Source organism: Myotis nattereri (assembly GCF_964212035.1).
Source record: "Myotis nattereri genome assembly, chromosome: 2".
Taxonomy (NCBI): Eukaryota; Metazoa; Chordata; class Mammalia; order Chiroptera; family Vespertilionidae; genus Myotis; species Myotis nattereri.
In genome coordinates, this window is record NC_138076.1 from 176,762,161 (window position 1) to 176,785,779 (window position 23,619).

A 23,619-nucleotide genomic window follows, 5' to 3' on the forward strand; every position below is an offset into this window, starting at 1 on the left:
ATTCAAATTCAATTAATAAGGAAAAATAATTTTTAAATGTCTTGCTAAAATATATATAAATATATATAAATATAAATATATATATAATGGGTTAAAGAAAACCTGAAAAACATTGCTGCTTGCTTAAGTTACCTTTAAAAAAAAAAAAAATCCTAAGAAACAGATAGTTCAGTGCTAATGAGCTCATCCAAATTCATGTTCTCATTTTCATTCTAGAAAAAAATCCCCAACATGCTTTTCAAGGAAGAAAGCAATAATTTCATTAGCTTTCTAATATATTAGCAGTAAGGATATACCAATCTTGAGCAGTAGTACCCTTATGACAAAAATCATCAAACAGCATTCAAATTGCCTGGTACCACAAAAAGACTTTGAAATATAGTCGATGTATAAGAAGACATATAGGTAGCTACTTATTTCTGCAAAAAGAAAAACAATAATAAATCAGAAACTAATGAAACTGGTGAGTGAGAAGGGGGTAGAAAGAATGGGGGAATGAAATGTGATACAAATGGTGGGGGTGGCGTTTTTCTGAGTATGCCTTCTCATATGATTCTGACTCTTAGAACTAAAGTAATGTTTCACATACCTCCCCAATAAATGATAATGAAAATCAACCTCCATGTGTCAGGGAAACCCAAATGGAGCACAGACAACCAATGATCCTAGCTGTATTGCAAATGAACAACATAATACACTAAAAGGGGTGGAGAAGAAAAGACCTAATCTGAATAAATTTTGGAAATCAGTATTTTTACTATATATTACAAAGCTAAACACAAAATGAACTGTACCCTAACACTACTGTCTAGTTCATATATTTTTTCCTCACAAGAATTATGAAATCACAATTCTGAAACTTTTTGTTGTTGTTGTTGTTAATCCTCACCCAAGGGTATATTTCCATTGATCTTTTAGAAAGAACTGAATAGAAATGGAAAGATCTATGTGAGAGAAACACATCGATTGGTTGCCTCCTGCATGCGCCCCAACCAGGGCCTGGGCCAGGGAGGAGCCTGCAACCAAGATATGTGCCCTTGACCAGAATTGAACCAGGGACCCTTTGGTCCACAGGTCAATGCTCTATCCACTGAGCCAAACCAGCTAGGGCTGAAACTTCTTTAGATGTAAACAAGAGTTGAGCAAATAAGTAAATATAATACAGATAATGAAAGCCAGATTTCTCACTGTTGGAGAAAGAAGTTGCAAACAAGGAAGGGAAGACGTCTAGAAGAAAACTAGTGGTATTGGGTTCCAATTAGAAATGTCAGCATGAACTTATAGTCTTTAATAGGTAGATAAATACTGATAGATAGATAAGTAGATAGATAGATAGATAGACAGATAGACAGACAGACAGACAGGCAGAGGAAGAGAGGGGTTTATATGTGTTTACACACATATACATACTTCCTAGCTTTGTCAACTGCGAGGGCATAGAAGTAATGACATATCAGTAGCAATGAGCATACCTTGCACCCAAATTTTGTTCCTAAATATCAATCTCCAATGAAAAGAACTAGAGGTATTTGGAGAAATGACCAATTCTTGGGCTGGAGCAAAATGATCTTGGTACATCTTGTGGTACCAAAAGATTAAGTAACAAAATACCTTTTTTAAATGATGGGGCTCTGTCAAGAGACACAAGAGCCTACCTGAAGGGGCTCCCATGGCCAAAGATGGGATAATGAGGGCAACAAAATAAATGTAGTAATGAATTATGATACATAGAATAAAGTAAATATCCATGAGTCCACATTGATATAATAACTGAATAAATGAGGGAAGAAATAGCTCTTATAGAATTCTAATTAATAAATTTGAAGGAATGATGGAAATACCATCTGGCAAAAACCAAGTAATAACTGTTGCAGGTAAGAATTATCAGTGGAGCCCTGACCAGTTTGGCTCAGTGGCTAGAGCATCGGCCTATGGACTGAAGAGTCCCAGGTTCGATTCCGGTCAAGGGCATGTACCTTGGTTGCGGGCACATCCCCAATAGGAGGTATGCAGGTGGCAGCTGATCGATATTTCTCTCTCATGGATGTTTCTAACTCTCTATCCCTTTCCCTTCCTCTCTGTAAAAAATCAATAAAATATATTTTAAAAAAAGAATTATCAGTGGAATATAAAATTAACAGGCAAAAAGTATGATGAGAAATAGGACATCTGCATAGTCTTAAAGCATCTTTTCCCAATAATTAGACTACAAGCAATGAGACATATTGTCATCATGTACCCTCTGATATAATCCACTGAGAGAGCACAGTATCACTTCTGTGATACTCTTGCCAAACATGCATAAGCCAATTCTTAGCGTAAAGAAGTAAAATAAACCCAAACTGGGAGACATTCTACAGAATATCTGGCCAGGACTCTCCCAAGTACTGAAGTTAGGAAAAATGGAAAAGACTCCTCCAGGCTAGATGAGAATAAGGAAACACAACAATTAAATGCACTTTGGGGTCCTGGACCTACAAAAAGACAATATAAAACAATTGGAAAAACTGAAATAAATTACTCCTATTGGTTAATATTATTATATCAATGTCCATTTTGTTTCCATAATTAGATTATGATTATGTAAGATGTTAACGTTTGGAGAAGCTGTGTAAAGGGTACAATGAAATTCAGTGTAGTATTTTTACAACTTTTTTTCTGTGTCTAGAGTTATTTGAGAATAAGTAAGTATAATCTCTGCCCTAAAGAAATAGATAGATCTGCTAAAATACTGGCACACAGGGTTATAAAAAATGTATGTGCGCAAACTCCAAAGGGATACTATATTCAGTTAGAAGTACTACGGCTTTATTCTGTAACGTGTGCTATTACATTTTGAGATTTAAAATGTCGTAAGATGATGCTTCTGGGCTATGTATAGTCCATGAGGAAATAAGGCAGGAATGAACCTTTGAAACTCAGTTTCACACTTGTTACAAACCTGAAGGCAGAAAAGGTATGTGTTAGTCATTATAAGGACATTGTAAAAGTCAGGAGGAGACAGCTTGGTTTAGTGATTCCAAAGACAATCTGGCACTCTTCTCCAAATTGAACTCATAGAAACAGAAATTTTAAAAAATACTAACCTGAAAACCCATGTCTCAATAAACTATCTCCCTTAAAATCTCGACATGGATCAAAGTTAAAGGATGGTTACTAAGCATCAACTAAGGAAGAAATATTCCAGGATCAATGTTCACCTGTACAGAGCGAGCTACTGCTGGTGTTAGGCTTTCAGACTCTGGACAGAAATTATTTGAGAAGCCAAATTTCCACATGTGATACAAAGCACACTGACTCATGAATAGATGAAAAGTTATTTTTGGAAACGACGTTGACGTTACTTTTCCATCAGTAATGGTCAGATTCTGTGAGGTCAAGTCCTGATTCACTACATCAAAAAGGCTTTGGGGGCAGGGGAGAGAGTTCTGGAAACAATCTCCCCATGTGACCTGGGAAAGTCTTCAGCAGACTCTCCCGGGCAAAGGAACCCTGATTCTATAGTCAAGTACCAGGACAATTTGATACTGAAATCAATAAAAAATTTTAAACAAATAAAATAAAATGAGCATGAACTGTGTGTCAAACCCTCAGCTAGTTTCCTTTTCACAACTACTTCCCTGCTTCTATGTAACAAAGAACTTCCACAGGGCCATTTTCTTTACTTTGCCTGAGTCAAATCAATAGACTCAGCCGGTCGATGGCTCTCACATTATTCTCAGCACACAGGGCATGGTCTCCTGGTGGCTGAAAACAACCCCTAAGGTCTTAACAGCAATGAACATATCTGGATCCTGCACCAGTGGAAAGCTTTAAATTTCATATATATTCACAGAATAGATTTTCCCCAAAAAGTACCAAAAACTAAGACTGCAAATATAACAATTTTGATGAATCTTTAATTCATATTTATTGCAGTTTAGAAACCTTAACTGAACATATGGGTTTCCAAAATAAGTCATTTTTAAATGAAGAATTTGGTCCTTCACTGGACCTGATTTTAAAACCAATGAAAGGATGAAAGGTTATGCAAGGACATTTTTACTTAAAATAGAAAAATAACACCAATCCTGCACAGCCTACAGATAAATGCCCAATAATCTGCATTTCCAAATTTACTGATAACACTACTCAGAAAATATCTGCATTTTGGAAAGAGAGGGTGAAGGAGAAAACGCCCCTACTTTACCTAATTCCTAGTTGTCAGTAACTGGAATTGGGCAGGACGGCCAGCTGCCACCTATCATTTGTCTAATTGTGAAGGTTGACTATCAGACACCCTGGCTCTGTCGGGTACCTCCCTCCTCCGTCACCAGTCCAAGTATATCCTGACAATGCTGAGCCCAAGAGAAACAATCTTTTTTGAGGCTATTGAAGCTGCATCCTTGGCAGAATTCACAAAACTAGCTCCGATGTCTATTTATAGGCAACCCTAAGGTAGTCATGCTTCTAGCTATATTTTGTCCAGATAGCAAATTCCTTTTAGACACTGCAATCATTTCATGGATAAGTTTTATTTAAAAATAACTGAGGTAAACTGACATTTCTATAGAATGCACTATGATTTCTCCTCATGTGTGTAGCTACAAGTACACAATACTGCTTTACTATATTCCACTGCTATGTGTCACAGTTGCTGTAAATTACATAGCAAAGTCCAATTAGCTCTATAATAAGTATCTTGTTTTTTCTCCTTCCACTCACATGACTTCAGAATCCAAAGAAAATTGATATTTTTAACATTTATGTTCAGGACAATATGTTAGCTGTTAAGCAAAACTTTCATACTTACTATCCTTCATCATATGAAAGATAAAAGAAATAAAAGTTTGGCTAGCATATTTAGTAATAACATTATCTTTAAAGTCCATGTCCTTGGTTACAGAATTTTCATTCTTTCATTAAAATTTGTGGGAGAACAGTGTATTAGGTCACCCATGGACATTAGACAAAATATTTTTTATTTGAAATACTAAAATTCATTCATCCATTCATTTGTTCATTCATTCAACAGTATTTACAGAGAACTGTAACAGATACTGCTTTAGACACTGAGCATTCAGCAATGTTCTAGGGGGGAAAACCTCTTCTATTGGGAGCATACATGTTAGTGGAACATAAATAAACCTGCCAATGTGTGGCATAATGTTGGGAAAGTTCTAAAAAGAAAATGAAAGCCAGGGTAAGAGTATAAAATAGCACTGTCCAACAAAACTCTCTGGGATGATGTAACTATCATCCAGTAGAATAACCACGTCCCACAAGTGGCTCCTGAGCTCCTGATATGTGACTAGTGTGACCAAAGAATTGACTTTTTAATTTTATGTAATTAATTTTAATTGTCCCATATGGCTAGTGGCTACGGTGTTGGATAGTCCAGGGGAGAGAGTAGAACAGGTGCACAGAGAGGGAGCCTCATTAGTGAGGACAGTCAGAGAAGATGTCTGTGAGCAGACAGACACCTGCTCTGAGCAGACACCTGGACAAAGGAGGGAGGGAGCCAGAACCTGACCTTTCCCCAGAGGACCAAGCCTACATTTAAGTGTTGCTAAGCAAGAAGTACAGATAGCCATGTGCTTCTATATAGACTATCAGTGGCAGTTCTGTAAAGTCTCTACCACAGCACTTTAAGATCTGGGTGCTTCAGGGAATATGTGGACATGATTTAACTTGTAGAAGTACAGGGTTGGCGAATAGCCTGTCACTGAAATTCATCCTCCCCAATGCATGATTTTTCCTTCTTTGAACATATAATAAACATTTTTTGACCAATTATATTTCTTTGTTGCCTCAGCTACCAGGAAATTTAGCATTATATACCCTGTAGCAGTCAATTACAATACCTTAAGTCTCTGGTATAATTATCTCCTGTTTTCTGTATACTGTTGAGTTCTTATTGTTTTTACTCCCATTATATCACTTTCATCTACTTCAAATACTTTTAAAGTAGAAAGAATATGAGTTATGATCCCATCAAATGATTTGACTAATGTTTTAAATTAAGTCTTAAGAAAAGTCCATGTAAAAGAATGGAGTGTGAGCCTGACCAGTGTGGCTCAGTGGCTGAGTGTCAACCTATGAACCAGGAGGTCTTGGTTTGATTCCCGGTCAGGGCACATGCCTTGGTCGCAGGTTTGATCCTCAGTGTGAGGTATGCAGGAGGCAGCCGATCAAAGATTCTCTCTAATCATTGATGTCTCTCTCTCTCTTTCTCTCTCTCTCTCTCTCTCTCTCTCTCTCTCTCTCTCTCTCTCTCTCTCCTCTCTTCTCTCTTCTCTCTCTCTCCCTTCCTCTCTGAAATCAATAAAAATAAAATTTTAATAAAGAATGGAGTTTGAGCCCTAACCGGTTTGGCTCAGTGGATAGAGCGTCGGCCTGCGGACTCAAGGGTCCCAGGTTAGATTCCAGTCAAGGGTATGTACCTTGGTTGCGGGCACATACCCACTGGGGAGTGTGCAGGAGGCAGCTGATCAATGTTTCTCTCTCATCGATGCTTCTAACTCTCTATCCCTCTCCTTTCCTCTCTGTAAAAAATCAATAAAATACAGCGGGGGGGTGGGGGGGGCCTTGACTTACGAGTGTCCAGACTAACGAGTTTTTTGAGATACCAGCTGTCTCTCGGCCGATTTTTTGAGTGAACGAGCTCGGTCTCAGAATGAATTTAAACTCGTAAGTCAAGGCCCCGCTGTATATTAAAAAAAAAAGAATGGAGTTTGAGCTAAATTTGTTAGAACTGACTAAGAAGCATTTCCCAAACCGCTATATTACAGTAGTGAAATGTCCTGGAGGGTATGATCCAATTAGAAAAAAAGGGACCACTGGAGGTAAGACAACCCAAAAGTACCCAACTGGGAGAAATCCGTTTCCATGACTCATATGCTTAAACATTAGAAGTCAAAGGTTTCCCTGACAATTAGAATCAAGCCTGATCCTTGAAAAGGACACTTGTACTCACAACAGGCAAAAGAAGGAAAAAGTTTATGCTACTGAGTTGGACTAACTTTGCCACTTACTAATTGTATGACATTAAGCAAGTTACTTAACATTCTGTGCCCCAGTTTTCTATCTGCAAAATGGGAATAATTTCTATTTTGCCCAGCCAGTGTAGCTCTCTCCCTCTCCCTGCCACTCTCTGAAATGAAAAGAAATATATATATATATATATATATATATATATATATATATATAAATTTTTATTTCATTGCACTGTTGTGAGGCTTGAAAGAGAAAATCTATTGTATCACTTAGAACAGTCTTGCTACAAATATAGTAAGTGCCCAATAATTATTGGTTTTTATAAAAGTAGGAAGAAGCCGTGCTTTGGAATTGCATGCATTTGGGTTTAAATCTGCCTCCTCTGAAATCTTTGGCAAGATTTTCGAATTTCTATGTCTCAGTTACATCAAGTGTAAAATGAGAATAGTAACGTCTGCCTTAAAGGTAAGAACAGATTGGTCCTTAAAAGGTAAGACTATCAGATATGAGGTATAAAATCCACAGCAAAATGCCTGCGACACAGGAGATGCTTATTAACGATCAGTGCCCACCCTTCTCTCCTGACCTTTGAAAGTCTCAGGCCTGACACTGGCAGGCTGTGTGGCCACTGGGGGAAGGTTTCCCAGGAGGCTGTTCATCTCTTTATGCTGAGCAGCTCCTTACACATTTCAGAAACACCAAATGTGTTTCCAAAAAGGGAGCTCTGATGTATGTTCTTAAGCCATTAAAAAGGGAAAAAAACAACACACACACACAGAGAATTTTCTCAAGATATAGGCTCTAAGGTTTATTTTAGCAAAGAATTCAGTTTTATCTTTTTAGTGAGAATTTTCAACTTATTTCTTAACCTCCCCCATCTTTTCTGGCTTTTAACCTAACACCTCCCCAATTATAAATTCAATCCATCTGGGAAATACAGAATATTTGATTACCAGTTTTTTATTCTCATTTTGCATTTTTAAACCATTTCTCACTTATCATAAAAATTAAAAAAATGTGCATTTTAACTTGATGAGTCTGACTATAGTTTTTTGTTTTTTTTTTAACAATCTATTATAAATCCTTAACTGGTTTAATCACCATATTGTGTGGCTACAAGGCATCATTCTCATGAATAACATACCGTATTTCTACCTATCTATGATATATTATTACATCTCTAGGGCCTAAGAACACCCTTTGGTTTTTAGGATAGATGCTCAAAATATCTGATGAAAACTAATAAATGAATAAATAAAAAGGTCCACAGTGGTCTGATTAATTCAATAACATAATACTGAGAGATATTTTCCCCACTTTCCATAGGAAAAAAAATTGGCATAGAATAATCTACTTATTTGGCATTTCTTTGGGAGAGCACTATACAAGAAAGACTATTAAGGAAGTTTGAGCAGATGATTCCTTACAGGCATACTTTTTAATTTCAGCGTCTCTAAGAAATTAATTATATATCACTTTCATTTAAAAATATTAGGTATCTGTTACCGAGGACCGTTTCAGTGCACTGCAAAATGATTTGTATACAATATAATTTGTATACCATGAAATAGGTTTGCTAATCAATCTCGTTAGAATTTTTGGAAACATGGTTTGGATGATGCCAGAGATAACCACTACAATTCTTAAAATTTATAAAAATGTATGACAAATAAAATAACAGAGTAAGTTAATGTTAGTTTGAAATTATATGACCATAGTTTAAAATATTCAAATGAGAATTTTAATTACTGACATCTAATATTAATAACAATAGCTAATGCTTCCACAATGATTTTCACATGGTCTCTGCTTTTTATTAGAACCACTGAAAATCTAGCTATGCAAAATATTTCATAATAGAAAAAATGTAGCAAGTCTAACATCGAAATATGCACTGAACTATCTTGAGCTGGTAGTTTACACAATGTCAACAAATGCCAAGAATCACTGTGTTCCCCTCGAACATGTAACATATCCCACGGTTCTCTGTGGGTTTGTGGTGGTGCTCTTGGGCACCTAGGCACACAATGTGGTAACCACTGGTCTGGGATAAGGGCCAGCCTAAGTATTTCTGACATGCTCGTTTTGAGATTCAATGTAAGGAAGGGTTGATAACCACTGCTTTAGGGTGTAAGCCAGGAGGTGAATGGCAGGGTTGTAATTTACACACAGATGCAGAGCTCTCCACCAGCAGTGTCTAGGGGTTCCTGTTGCTCCATATCTTTACTGTTGACTTTTAAAGTTTTTGCCACCTTGGAGAATGTAAAGGTGGTTTTAATTTGCATTTCCCTGATTACTAATAAAGTTAAACATTTCATATTTTTATTGGCCATTCACATTTCCACTTCCATCTAGTTTCTATTCAAGGCTTTCCCTCTCCTTCTCTTTTTCTCAAAAAAAAAAGACTGCTTTTTCCCCATTATTAATTTGTCTGTTATACATGTGGCAAGTACCTTCCCCCAGTATTTGCGGCTTATTCTTTCACTCGTTTTACAGTGTCTTTTGATGAAGTGAGGTCTCGTTTTTTTTTAAAGAATGAGTCCCTGTTTATTTATTATTTGCCAGTTATAAGTATGGCAAATATTTGCTCCCAGTTTCTGGCTTTTAGTGATGCCTTTGGGTGACTTAACATCCTTGATTTCGAGGGAGCTCAGTGACCAGTCCCTTGCTTCTGGCTAGCACTTTTTGCATCTCTCTCAAGATCCTTCCCTCCTCCAAGGTCATAAAGCTATTCTTCCAAATGGTTAAAAGTCGTGCCTTTTATATTTATATCCCTTAGGTCACCTTCAAATGATTTTTGTGTATGAAATAAGTACAGATCTATTTTCATTATTTTTATATGAATAATCAATTTCTCTAGCACCATTTAATGAACTGCCCTTCCTTTCCCATTGATGTCGAGGGAGGGCTAAGAATGCCATAAATCATATTGACGTAAGTGTGCCTGTATTTAATGATAATGTATTGAAGTGAGGAGCAGTTCCCTATGAAAAAAAAGAGATAACTTGGCCGAACCGGTTTGGCTCAGTGGATAGAGCATCGGCCTGCGGACTCAGGGGTCCCAGGTTCGATTCCGGTCAAGGGTATGCACCTTGGTTGCGGGCACATCCCCACTAGGGGGCGTGCAGGAGGCAGCTGATCAATCTCTCTCATCGATGTTTCTGGCTCTCTATCCCTCTCCTTTCTTCTCTGTAAAAAATCAATATATTTTAAAAAAAGAGAGATAACTTGCATCGTCTGCTAAACCTTATTCATTAAGTTACTCAAACTTTGAAATATCTGCATCAAATTGGATGCCATTACTAACATATACTAACAAAATGTATATGTTAGTACTTTGAAAAAAAGACAGCAAATCCATATTGATTTTAAAATTTAGTCAGTAATAATAGTACATGAACTAGGGGTTTTTCCCTCCCTTTATGTTAGTAACATATTTATTAAAGAAAATATAGGTAATACCAAAAAGCAGAAAAGGAAAACAAATTATCCATTATACCACCTTCCCTCCCCCAACCCCAACAATTTAGGCAAGTTCAGCACCTCCACATCTTTGCATTTGGCTTCTGGAGAGATCTTTGCTTCTAGACAGACCACTGTCTGCTTGGCCCTGAGATCCTGAAAACTTGTTCTTATTCACTTGTACTTACCTGGTTTGGGTCTCAAACCAAGATCTGCTCTTCTCCCTTCATGAACTTGGCTCAACCAAAAGGATTCCACCTGCACAGCTTCCTCCCCTAGTCCTCTCTGGTTTCTCGTTTTCCTTTTTGTTGGCAGGGTAATGCATGTTCATACGAAATCTGGGAACAAACACTGTCCCCCAATTGTTGTATATGGTCAATCTTATTTCTGATGGTTCACTTTCAGCCTCCTTCGCTGAATTAAAAGCTAGTCTCTTATTATTACAGCTACCAAAGAAATTACCAAGAATTTAAGAATCAGCATAGGGAAAAATGTGTGCTCAGCAAGCAATCTCAAAAGATCTGTCCAGAAGCAAAATGCAAATGCATACATGCTATGAGTATTATAACCAGAAGCTTTTTTATAGATTCTTTTAAGATAAAACATATATAAAATATAGGTAAAATACTCTCTCTGGGCCTCGTCCAATGAGTGTCTTTGTCATTAAAATGCAAATAAAGAAAGTTAACTTCTTGCCCTGCCAGTGTGGCTCAGTGGTTGAGTGTCAACCTATGAACCAGGTCAATTCCAGTCAGGGCACAAGCCCGGGTTGCAGGGCATAAGCCCAGGTTGCGGACTTAGTCCCCAGTAGGGTGCATGCAAGAGGCCGCTGGTCAATGATTCTCTCTTATTGTTGATGTTTCTATCATGTTCTCTCTCTCCTTTCCTCTCTGAAATCAATAAAAATATATTTTTTAAAAGAAAGTTAACTTAAAGTCATCATAAGTTATATTCTGGGTCCCCAAGTATAAAAATATTAAATTTATTTTCCCAATTAAAATTCAAGCCAATCCCCGGGGCGGGGGGGAGATCTTTTTGCTAACTTTTCTTCCTTCCCTTTCTTTTATTCTGCTATCCTTTTATCCGATAAACATTTATTGAGTGCCGATGCATTTAGGTACCAAATCACTGGAATGTCAAAGCCTCATTATATTGTATAAAAAAATCAGGTGACTACTTATATGCCAGTTTTGTATAAAAATAAGTCTATCCCTTGAAAGGACAACTTATGAAGCCATTCATTCAACTGAGCCTAAGAAAATGAACTGAAGTCAGCTCATGTGGAACGACCTCACTCCAATTCCCCTGGATAAGAGGGATCCCCCAGAGGAAATTATTCTAGTGCAGGGGTCAGAAAAGGGAAGCCTCAGAAGAAAGAACCATAGAAAGGAGGTTTTCATTTAGGAAAAGGATTATTTCACACTCCATTCCCAGAGAATAAATACACTGGGCTTTTCTCAAACCTAAAGAAGAAAGTAATGAAAGAATATTCCTGATCTTGCAATTATTAGCAAAAAAAAGCAGTATTGACATAGAGTTATCAATATGACCTAGATTTTCTTAAAATTCAGTTGTGACTAGGATGTAAAGAGAATAGCTCAAGTGACTTTTATTATTAATCAAGTAAGAAAAGAAAAATGTTTCTTAAACATATGATTTCCTTTGTTCTGTATGCGGGCACTTATGTTCTTATTGGTTAAGAAAGTGAATGAACTATTATGTTTTGAGTGGGTCTTTTTGTCTTTGCATGAAGCATGTGATGTGTCACTTGAATTTTTTAAAATTGTCTCAGCCAAAAAAAATTATTTATAATAATAATACTGGTCCCTATTTGGCCTACAAGTTACAGTAACCTGCCAGAGTCACCAGCTGGTAAGTGGCACAGCTGGGATTCTAACCTGATTCTATCAACTACTCCATACTGTGTAGAGCAGAACCTCAGCAAGGAGTAAGAAATGAGGAACCCAATAAGAAGTATTAATAAGATAGTATGAAACTTTAGCTGTAAGCTTATGGGAAGTTAGGAGACACTAAAGTAGTTTAAATAGAAAAGACATGAGTTTGTTTAGCTAAACTAGAGGGGAGCCATCATCAGGTGAGCTCTGCCCTAGTTTGCTGTGTGGAAGGGACTGTGAGTTGCCTACACAATATCTACTCCTCCCTCTTCCCTAGTAAGAAATGTTGATGTTATTTGCAATGGCCATGTCCCCAGTTTAAAGACTACCTTTCCTAAACTCCTTGGCTTCTAGGGGTGTTCAAGGAATTATAAGCAGAAGCTAAACAGATGGAAGCTAGGGAAGCTCTTTCAAAGGGGGCTGATTAGGTTGAGAGATATGCGCACTTGACATTCCATTTTCTTCCACCTCAGAACTTGGATGTAATGACTGAAGCACTAGGGAGCATCTTGTGACCATGAGGAGAAGTGTTGGCATGTACGCCAGCACTAACGATCAGGGAACTGCACAACCAACCCTGAACTACTTACCTCTGGACTTCTTTTATGTGAAGGCCAGCTCTATTTGAGTTTTCTGAAAATGTGATTGAATCCTAATGTTAAGTGATGTAGTATTTCATGTAACTTTTTAAGTTTTTATTATCCTAAAACTTTCTTGCTAGAAATTTATAAGAACTCTTTAAAAAAAAAAAAAAATATATATATATATATATATATATATATATATATATATATATACTTCTTTATTGATTTCAGAGAGGAAGGGAGAGGGAGAGAGAGAGATAGAAACATCAGTGATAAGAGAATCATTGATTGGCTGCCTCCTGCACGCCCCACTGGGGATCGAGCCTGCAACCCAGGCATGTGCCCTTGGCCGGAATCAAACCTGGGACCCTTCAGTCTGCAGTCTAATGTTCTATCCACTGAGCCAAACCGGCTAGGCCTAGGCATACAAGAACTCTTAATGAATTGTGTTCTAATTCATAATAACTTCCTCTCTGCCTTGCATTTGTTTCTCTCTACAACTCAGCCCTACTGTGTGCTGACCTTCCATGGAGTTCGTAGCGTATAGTCTTAACAGAAAAAAATGGAGTATCAGTAAAGGTGGGAATAAACAGTAAATGCAAACATCAAAAGCTCAGACTGAGTTGTCGAAGGGAAAGAAAACCAAGAAAAATTAAAGTTTAAGAACCTTGTCTAGAATCACGAGTCCAGTCATTGATGAAACCAGGGCTCAAACCTAAAGATTCTTTTATGATGTTGGTCTTAAAGAAAGCCAACAACTGTTAGTGAACTGGCTCCAAGGAGTGGGAGGATCTTCCAGCTGAGGGTGACAGGTACAGCAAAGGCCTTAGAGCAGTGGTTCTCAACCTTCCTAATGCCGCGACCCTTTAATACAGTTCCTCATGTTGTGGTGACCCCCAACCATAAAATTATTTTTGTTGCTACTTCATAACTGTAATTTTGCTACTGTTATGAATCATAATGTAAATATCTGATATGCAGGGTGTATTTTCATTGTTACAAATTGAACATAATTAAAGCATAGTGATTAATCACAAAAACAATATGTAATTATATATGTGTTTTCCGATGGTCTTAGGTGACCCCTGTGAAAGGGTCGTTCGAGCCCTAAAGGGGTCTCGACCCACAGATTGAGAACCGCTGCCTTAGAGGGAGGAGGAAGGAGGTTGACAGTTCTTACTTAGATCATCAGAAGCCAGGAAAGCAAGGGGACCATTTTAAGAAAAGCAGATATTGGTGCAGGGCAAAGAATAAAGGGAACGTGTGAAATAATGAAATCAGTAGGCTCAGAGGGGCTCTCAACCACCAGCATGGGGAGGACAGGAGTGGGGAAACAAGCTAATCAGCAGAAGCACCCAGCTATAAATCAGGGTGTTCAGACGGTCCTGCCAAAGTACATAATTGCTTTTTTTTTATTACCAAGTAATGAAACATTCATCCTTGACCCTAAACCTTATGATGGAAGACTTTCAGGCTCCTCATTATTTTTCCTCGTACTTTTGAAGCATTTATCAATATATAATCACATACCCCCAAATGTATTAAACAGTCTGTGAGAACTTTAAGGATATCTGGTCCTTTCCCCAAATTATCATTATAAAGGATTGGGTGGGGAGAAATATGATGCATGCTGGTTACTCAGAGATCTATATTAGAGAGTTACAGCTGTAAGATAGGTGAGGCGTAGTCACAATACCTAGGACTTGGAGATACTCAGACTATAAACCCTAACTCCTACTGGGTTAAAGGCCCTTTTTTGTCTTACTTATGGCTGATCCGTATCTTGTCATCATAAAAGTGTCCTAACTGGTTTGTAACAAGTTGCCATGAAGGTTAATCCTATCTCTTGGGAAATATAGTCATTAATTTTGAAGCTATACACACTAATTGGCTGTCAAGGAAGCTGTTTCAACTCTCTCTGTAACATCCTTGGTAAAGTGCTTAAATTCCTTTGTCAGTAAGAAAACCTTAAGAATTTTTGGCTTCCACCTTTGGGACTCACTGTAATAATTTGGTAACTGTACGCCTATTTTTTCTTCAAGCCAACATTAATATGAGTTTTTCTTCCTATCCGGACCCCTTACTCAATCAGTACCTTCAAGGGAGAAATGAGAAGAGGAATTTTGGATGACAATATTAAGATATAAGTCAAATTTCAGGAAAAAAAAAAAGATGATATGCTTTGAATGACTGATGGCTTTTCCTGAGATGAGTAAGTGTGGCTGGTAAAATTCTGATGTCTAGTTATACGTGGTTGGCCTGCCAGATGGTATTTAGCCCTCAACCCATCTCATACTTCTCTTTGGTTTTATGCCTTACCACCCCTCTGATCCACCATTATATCCAGTATCAACAGGGCAGGGTAGAGAGTAGGGGAAGGAAAAGAGGAGGAAGGAAAAGCGAATACAACAAGCTGGTCAACAGTGGGTGGGGCTCAGAAAGTGAGGTTGTTTGCTTTGCACATTAAAACTGTAAACCTAAGGACAAAGCTCTTCCTATCAGCCTTCATAAGGAAACAAAAACATAAACGTGAAAATCCTTTAATTCAGCCTGAGTTAAAATTAAAGAGAGATCTCATGGGTGATGAAGGTACTTAGGGAGAAACTTCAAGAAAAAATAACTTTGATTCAGATTATTTAAGGTGCAGGGTCAAAAATACGACGAGTCGAGAAGTACTTTCATTTGATGGTTTTAAGAGCACATTGAACAAAGAACACTTATGCAACAGGCACAAAATTCTGCTTTAAGTTTAAATGTGCACATGCTCTGTCTCTTGTCAAACTACTAAGTAACTCTGAAATGTTGTGTAAGTAATGCCAGGGAAACTCGGTGGTATGTGATTTCAAACTGCAAAGGCTTTAACCTATAACCTTAAGACTATGTATGTTTTAGAAAACTGGATTTCCTAGAATGTACATCATAGACAAATGATCATTTACATAAAGTTGCAAACTATGTTCGACATAGAAATTGGTCTTCCTCACCCACTTTGTCATAATGAACCTGATGGTTACAGACCATCACTAACCTTGTTATGATGAACCTCACCCCTACACAAACTACGCAGCGTGTCATGCTAGTCAGGAAAAAGAAAAGAAAATAGCATTTACAGCAGATTCATTTTCAAGACCTCAATGCATAATGTCACTCTTCCATGTCTCGTCAAGCTGTTTGCCCAGGTGAGCAGCATATTGTTCTAATAACAGAGCTGTTTGCCCAGAGGAGCAAACTGTTTGTCTTAATAAATTGATTTGAAAGGATTTCCTAAAGTAAACAGTGAAGTTATTTATTAAGTTACTGTCTGGTCTTCCTGGGCAAGAATTTCCTGGAGCCAAGAGTTAAGTCATGTTGACACAGGTGGGCTCAGTTCTAATATCTCCTATTCCACATGTGAATTGAAAATGGTTAAAGAGAAAAAACCTGATGGAAGTAAAGGAATGTTCAACCATATAATTTTAGAGGTTGGTCAGTAGTCTAAGCTCGTTAAGTTCACTGTAGAAGAAATTGAGACTCAGGGGGTTTAAATAACCCTGACCAAATTCATATAGCCAGTTGGTGAGACAACACAATGTAGATATTCTCCTCCAAACCCAATGTTCTTTCCATTCCATGATTCAATTCCTGCTTTGAAATAGTCCTTAAACATAGCGAAACATCGTCTTTTTTAACATCTGTAAATGATCCCTAGGCTTGCAAGCATCTCCACAAATGTAATATAGAAATTCAATGAAAGGCACAGCATTTGTAAAGTCGTCAACTCTAATACATCTCACATACTTCACAAGGAAGAAATTCAGAAATGAGTGTGAAATTTTGTTCATTTTACATTTATTTTATATAATTAAAGATCACACTCTTTGGCAAAAATGTCCATTCTCCCATTTGTACTTCTGCACTCTATATTTAGAAGCTATTAACATGAACACTCAAGTCAACTTATACTAGTAAAGAACTCTGACTAGTACTCTACTATCACAGCCAGCACAATGAAACACTATATAAAGATGTGATTTCTTTCTGCTGTTCATTTCTCAAGAAGACTATGTTTCACTATGTTTAAAGGACTAAAGGCTCTTAGTCATCCAGAAAATGTCTAATTTAGACAGTGAAACTAAGGGTCCTTATCACTTTAAGTCTAGCTTTAAATCCTAACTCTAGAAATCATATCTCTTTCGCCTTCTCTCTCTACACCCTTCAGAGACTCAGCCTTTCCCCCTGGATAATCAGCAACCCCCAAGGCAGAAGAGAGTGGCCTGGACCTGACTAATGGTCACAGGGTCCAGACCTCTGACAGGCTACAGATAACATCATAACCTAAGTTATGTTTCAGCTCCTGAGCCTAAGGTAGAAATTCCCCATGGCTACTTTCCCATGAGACCAGACAGAGGGACGCCAGAGCCAACTTCAGAGCAGTCCTCAAGACCTGCAGAAATTATTTATTACCCTTACCTCACCTCTAACCAATCAGCTCCCAGCACAACCCCAAGCCCCCTGACTCATGGTATCTTGTGATTCTGCCCTATATCATCTGTAACCTACACCCAACTGGAGAGTTGAGTCTTCAGCATTAGCTCTCTGTCTCCAGATTGTCTAATTCAATAGTAAACTATTTTTCCTTCTATACTGAAAATGCATGCATTTCTTTGGGCCGTTATGCACAGGCAGACGAACTCAAAACCAGTGGGACCCTGGCAACAACAGCATGTGTAGATTGCTGAGAAAGTGGAAAGATATATAATACATCACATAGCCAATAAGCTTCCTACTGTCTACTAGTAAGGTTCCATGGTCCAATGACATAGCCATTAGCCACATGTGGCCATTTAATTTTAATTTAATTAAAATTAAATAAAATTTAAAAATCAGTTCTTCGGTCACATATCTATATTTCTACAGCAGAAATGTGCATGGTCTTTCGGTAATTTTTAGGTGTATGTTGTATTTGGCTACCACCACAAGATGCACATCACTAGTAAATATGCATCATTAAATAAATCAGAAAGCAAGATAATATTGGTCAGGTTACATTGGCAGAAACAAGGAACTATAAAATCTCAGTGTTTTAACCCAACAAAGGTTCATTCATTCTAACCCATAGTTCAAAGTAAATGTTTCTGGATAGGCAGCTCTGGATACATCTCTGAGCAGTGATTTGGAGAGATAGTCTCCTCTGTATTCACCCCAACAGCGACGAGAGGGGTGGGGTGAGGAGGGAAAAGGAGGGGAGGAGAGAAGAGGACAGTTTGACAGATGTTTGGGAGCTAGGTCTAGAAGTGCACACATCCCTTCTCTCCATAATCCTCTGGCCAGAAATAGTCTCCTGTCCCCAAATAGATACAAAAGGGTTGAGAAATGCTAACTTCCTATAATCCCAGAAAGAAAATGAAATGGTGCAGTGATTACAAAGGAATGTCTGTCACAGAAGTTAGCCAACATCAGTCCTCATCACACAACAGGTGAGAATATGATTAGAGCAAGTGTCAAGATTCTATAACTATAGTAGACTGTATCATTATTCAAAACATTCCTTGCCCCTCACCAGGGATTATATGTCCCTGTCACACTGATGCCAGGCTTGGCTGCATGACCTGTGGTGCCCCTTTCTAGAGGACTGTACATCCCCAGTGGCCATCTGATTTGGTCTGAAAAATGTGTGTGGCACAGTATGTGCCACTTTCAAACGGAAGCTTTAAGATTCATTGTATGTTTCCATTGTAGGATTTTTTCCCCTCCAACAGGGGCCACTCCTTCAGCTCATGTCTCAGAATGACAATGTCATTGACCAGGGTCTTAGTTACCTGCAGTGGATGAATAGCATGAGAGATAAAGCTTAGTTGTGGTGAGTCTCTAAAATCCTGGGGGTTGTTTGTTACCACATTGCAACTTAGCCCAAGTGACTACTGAGGTATCAAAATCATAGCAGTGGATGTGGCTCTTATAAGCATTATAAATCAAGAATGGGAATTGCTGATGATTTGTGACTAATAATAAAAACATTTCTGTGATAGGTAGAGAATGTGACAAAAGCCATAATGTAAATTAGGCATGATGCTCACCTTGGACTTTTTTTTTTTTTTCAGAAAGAGTTTTTAGAAAGAGAGAGGGCTGGTTCAGTGGTTGAGCACTGACCTATGAACTAGGAGGTCACAGTTCGATTCCCAGTCAGGGTACATGCCTGGGTTGTGGGCTCCATCCCCAGTAGAGGGTGTGCAGGAGGCAGCTGATTAATGATTCTCTCTCATAAATGATATTTCTATCTCTTTCTCCCTTTCTCTTGGAAATCAACAAAAATGTATTCAAAAGAAAAAAGAAAGAGAAAGAGAAACATCTATTTGTTGTTCCACTTATTTATGCATTCATTGGTTGCTTCTTGTATGTGCCCTGACCAGGGATCGAACCCACAACCTTGGCATACCGGGATGATGCTCTAACCAACTGAGCTACCCAGCCAGGGCACCTTGAACTTGTTCACTTGTAAAATCACTTCCCACGTCCTAGGGAAAGCGGAGTCCCTGCTTCCCCTGTCAGATAGTGCAGGCTGTGGAAGGAGTGGGGTTCCTGAGGGTGGTTCTGCTCCTACATTTTCTGGCAGATTAGCTCAGGCACATGAGAAGATAGAGAGACTTCCATCTTTACAGAACTTATACATAATAACATGTTCCTAACCACTGATTTACAAATAAACTTCTGGAATTCAAATCATACTGAAAACCACAAAGTTGGTTCTGGAGGAATGCAATTAGTAGGAATAGAAAAGTTTAAAAGCTGAAAGAGAATTTCGCTATCTAATTTATCTATCTAGTTCCAAGGTTCCAGGCAAAAGGAGTCCTACTGCAAGAGAATTTCTATTATCCTCATTTTGCTGTTTTGAAGTCTAAAGTTCCTTTGCTGTTATTTTAAGCAAATTCTCATTAGATCTTCACCTAGAATGAAAAACAACCATCATTCAAAGAAGATTTTAGTTACAGTCAATTACTGTCTTTTTAAGGCCATATAGTAGCAGGAATTCAGTGCACAATGAAATCAATAAATCCGTTTTTCTCCTAGCAAAGTACTGCATTAGATACTATCACAGACCATTTAAGTGCTTTACAGTACCCTGTAATATCAGCTTTCTTCAACAGTCCTGACTGACAGCATCAATTTTGCCACTTTAAAATGAATAGCCAACTGTCCTAAAACCCTATAGAAACACAGAAATATGAAAAGTAGCACAATTTTTAACCCAGTGAACAAATAAAGCTCTGTGAATGATATTCACCGAACTTCATGATAAATTATGACAACACTTCCAACTCTCCTTCAGTTCCAGTGGGGACTGCAAAGCACCCTTTCCTTGCAAACGAATCATCTGCTCAGGACTGAAATTCACATACAAGAAAAAAATTAGAAAACTACAATACAACACAGAATGCAATCATCTGCACTGTAAGAAATCTGGTCTTCCTCCTTCCCATGAAAATTAAAAGGACAGCCCTGGCCAGTGTGGCTCAGTTGGTTGAGCGTCGTCCTAAGAGGTCACTGATTTGATTCCAGATCAGGTTTTGAGCTCGATCCCCAGTAGGAGGCATGCTGGACACAGCCGATCCATGTTTCTCCCTCTCATCAGTGTTTCTCTCTCCCACTTCCTTCCTTCCTCTCTCTAAAAGCAATAAAAACATATTTTTTAAAAAATCCAAAGGAGACATTCAGGTATTCACCACCACCTTCCTGAACTTGATTGATAATGAGCAGTTTCCTGTTTTACATTGATATGCTTTATATTCTCTTTTATTTGGAATGTAATAAATTTAAGTAGGTCTAACAAGCATACACTGGCAGTTTTTCATTTGCAACAGCTAATTAAAAACAGCTGCAACACTAGCCTTTGTAAACAGAATGCATCTTAGAACAATTACCATCACAGTTCTGCCAGACACCGGGGTCTTACAGTGTGAACAGATCAGCAAATTACTTCCTCCCAGCAATCTGCTGTGCAGGGACTTCTAGTTTTGCTCTTGCTGAATTGATGAGGTACATACAGACGTAAAGAGAAAAACATAATTACACTAAAATTACATAGGTCAGTGTTTTACTCTGTTAGAGTCATAAAAAGTAAATTCCAATTAAAAGCAAACGTTGCTAGGAAAATCTAATTATGTTCCAAAAGCCAGTGAGTGAGAAATTATATTTTCCGATAGGATCATTAGCTTAGCTGAATCTGGAAATGTGCTAAAATATACTCTTTCATACAGTACATAAGATAACCAGCTGTCTTATTGCATTTTCATGCATAAAACAAAGGGCTCCCGATAGTCACTTTAAATGATTTCCAGTGTTAATTAGAAAAAAATATCAAATCTAAAAATAATTGCTTTCACTTTATAGCCAGAATTACTTTACAGCATGACATTCAATATGACAAATTAAACAACTGCTTAGTTTTTTTTATGTATCTCTCAAAATGCTAAAAATATTCCTAAATTCATTTCTGATTCCACTGTAAAAAGTAACATTCCATCTTCTGAGTAAACACAGATTGAAAACATTTATTTTTACTCCCTCCTAAAACTCCTCTAAAGCTACAGAATGCATTAAAAAATATATATGTATATAGATGGATAGGTAGATACATACATACATGAGAACATAATAGGTAACAACAGCAACAAACTATTAAAAACTGGGATAAAAAAATAAAAATAAAAACTGGGATACACACAGATGAGGAGCCATGGATGTGGCAGACCTGAGAAAGCTAATGCTCCTTAATTAATAACATTATAAGAATGAAATGAAATAGAAATACTGTATGTTACCAAATATGTATCCGATAAATGTGAGCTTTTATTATTAATAAAATATTTACAAAGGATGACTTTGGAAGACGCCATAACATTCTGAATTAGCAAGCCAGGCTAGGGGAGCCAATGGTAAGAGGAAAATGTAACCTGCTGAGTCCAGGGTGGTGAATTATTATTTTAGTTTCCTCAAGGGAGCCATGTGTTTCCAGCAGGATGAGGTTAGCCTTGCCTAGGAAATCCTCCCCAGAGAGAAGGAAGAGACCCAGGGGAGAGTATATTTAGAAATCTGATAAAGTAAAGAAATAAAAAAATCTGACCACAGGAAACATAAAAAAAAAGGCCCAACTCAGAATGCTAAGTAGAATGTGTTCTGGTGCCTGTTTTAAGGCTCTGAGTCCCCCTTTTAGACCAAGGCCAAGTGCAGCTGAGACTCTTCCAGAAGACATCCACCGTGAGGAAGGGGAAAAGCAGACCTAAGTTACCGCAGTCTAATACACAATCTGCACTAAATTTTACAAAACCAGCATTATAGCTATGACACTATCTTGCTTATTTCCATAGTTTGAGTAAAATTAGCACATTGTGAACCAAGAAAGTAGAAATTTAGATTCATGTACTACTCAACCTATTGATGGGGCTCAGGATACACTACCAGAATAGGGTGCCTTGGCATATGGGATATTTTAAGCTGAAGGAGTCTGAGAAAATGGCAAAGGGACGGTCCCTCTAACCATTCTCCCTCCGCCACCTCCGCTCTTGAAACACGTCATAAAGCCCTCAGGTGAGACAAGCCCTGTGTCCTTCCTGCATGGAGGAAAGGAGTATCCTTATCTCCAAAGACAAAGGGATGCAGAGAAGAATCTGAGAGAACAGGTCTTGCTCAGTGTTACTCCTCAACCTATCATACTTCTCTACAACTGTCAACCTATCATACTTCTCTACAACTGTCCACTCTTCACCAAAATTAGCATAAAATGCTCAGGTTTAACAGTTTCTTCAAGTCTTCATTTCCTAACGAAGGCTCCCATATCACATAAAACTTGTATTAAATAAGTCTGTATGCTTTTGTCCTGCTAACCTGCCTTTGTCAGCTTACTTTTCAGACCCAGCCAGACCCTGGAGGGTGGAGGAAAACTTTTCTCTCCCCTGCACGATCCTGTCATTAGATTTTAAGCACTGACTAGCACAAAGAAGAAGAGAAACTATTGACCTCAAAATGTGCTTTTTCTATTTTTGAGAAAGGATCAATATTTCTCTGTCAGGTTCCACCTTAGCTAATATGGATTAATAAATATACCGATAATACAAAGTATCTACTTTGTAAGGCATACTTCATCTAGAAATTGATTGTATCATTTATTTAAAATATGAGTACATTCTTGGAATAGTATCTGGTGGGAACGGCATCCGGAATCTGGTGTAAATGGGTTTCTCCACAGAACTGCTTCGTCACTTAAGGTATGGCCTACTGCTTCCTACAGAGGCACAAACAGATCACTTTACATAGAGGAATGCACAGCAGGGTCCCTTCACTATGGGGAATAACCCCTCTTAAAGAATGTCCCCTTGAAATTTTATTTCCGTTTCAATGGGCTTTTTAAAGAACTGTGAAATAATGGGGCATTTACACTATGGAATATTATGCAGCTATAAAAAAGAGGGATCTCTTACCCTTTGGGACAACATGGATGGACCTGGAAAATACTATGTTAAGTGAAATAAGCCAATCTGAGAAAGAAAAATATCACATGATCTCGCTTATTTGTCGAATCTAATGAACAAAATGAATTGGCCAACAAAATAAAACCCGGAGCATGGAGGCATGGAACAGACCCACATACCTCAATGCAGGGCTGGGGGGCAAGAAGAGATAAACCAAAGAACTTATATACTTATATGCACAGTCCATGGCCATGAGCA

General features: G+C 38.0%; 1 protein-coding gene across 8 annotated transcripts in view; it reads right to left on the minus strand.

Annotated features, from left to right (window-relative positions):
* BICD1 (BICD cargo adaptor 1) overlaps positions 1–23,619 on the minus strand; it is a 195,165-nt gene that overhangs the window by 106,762 nt on the left and 64,784 nt on the right. The gene's annotated exons all lie outside the window — the stretch shown is intronic.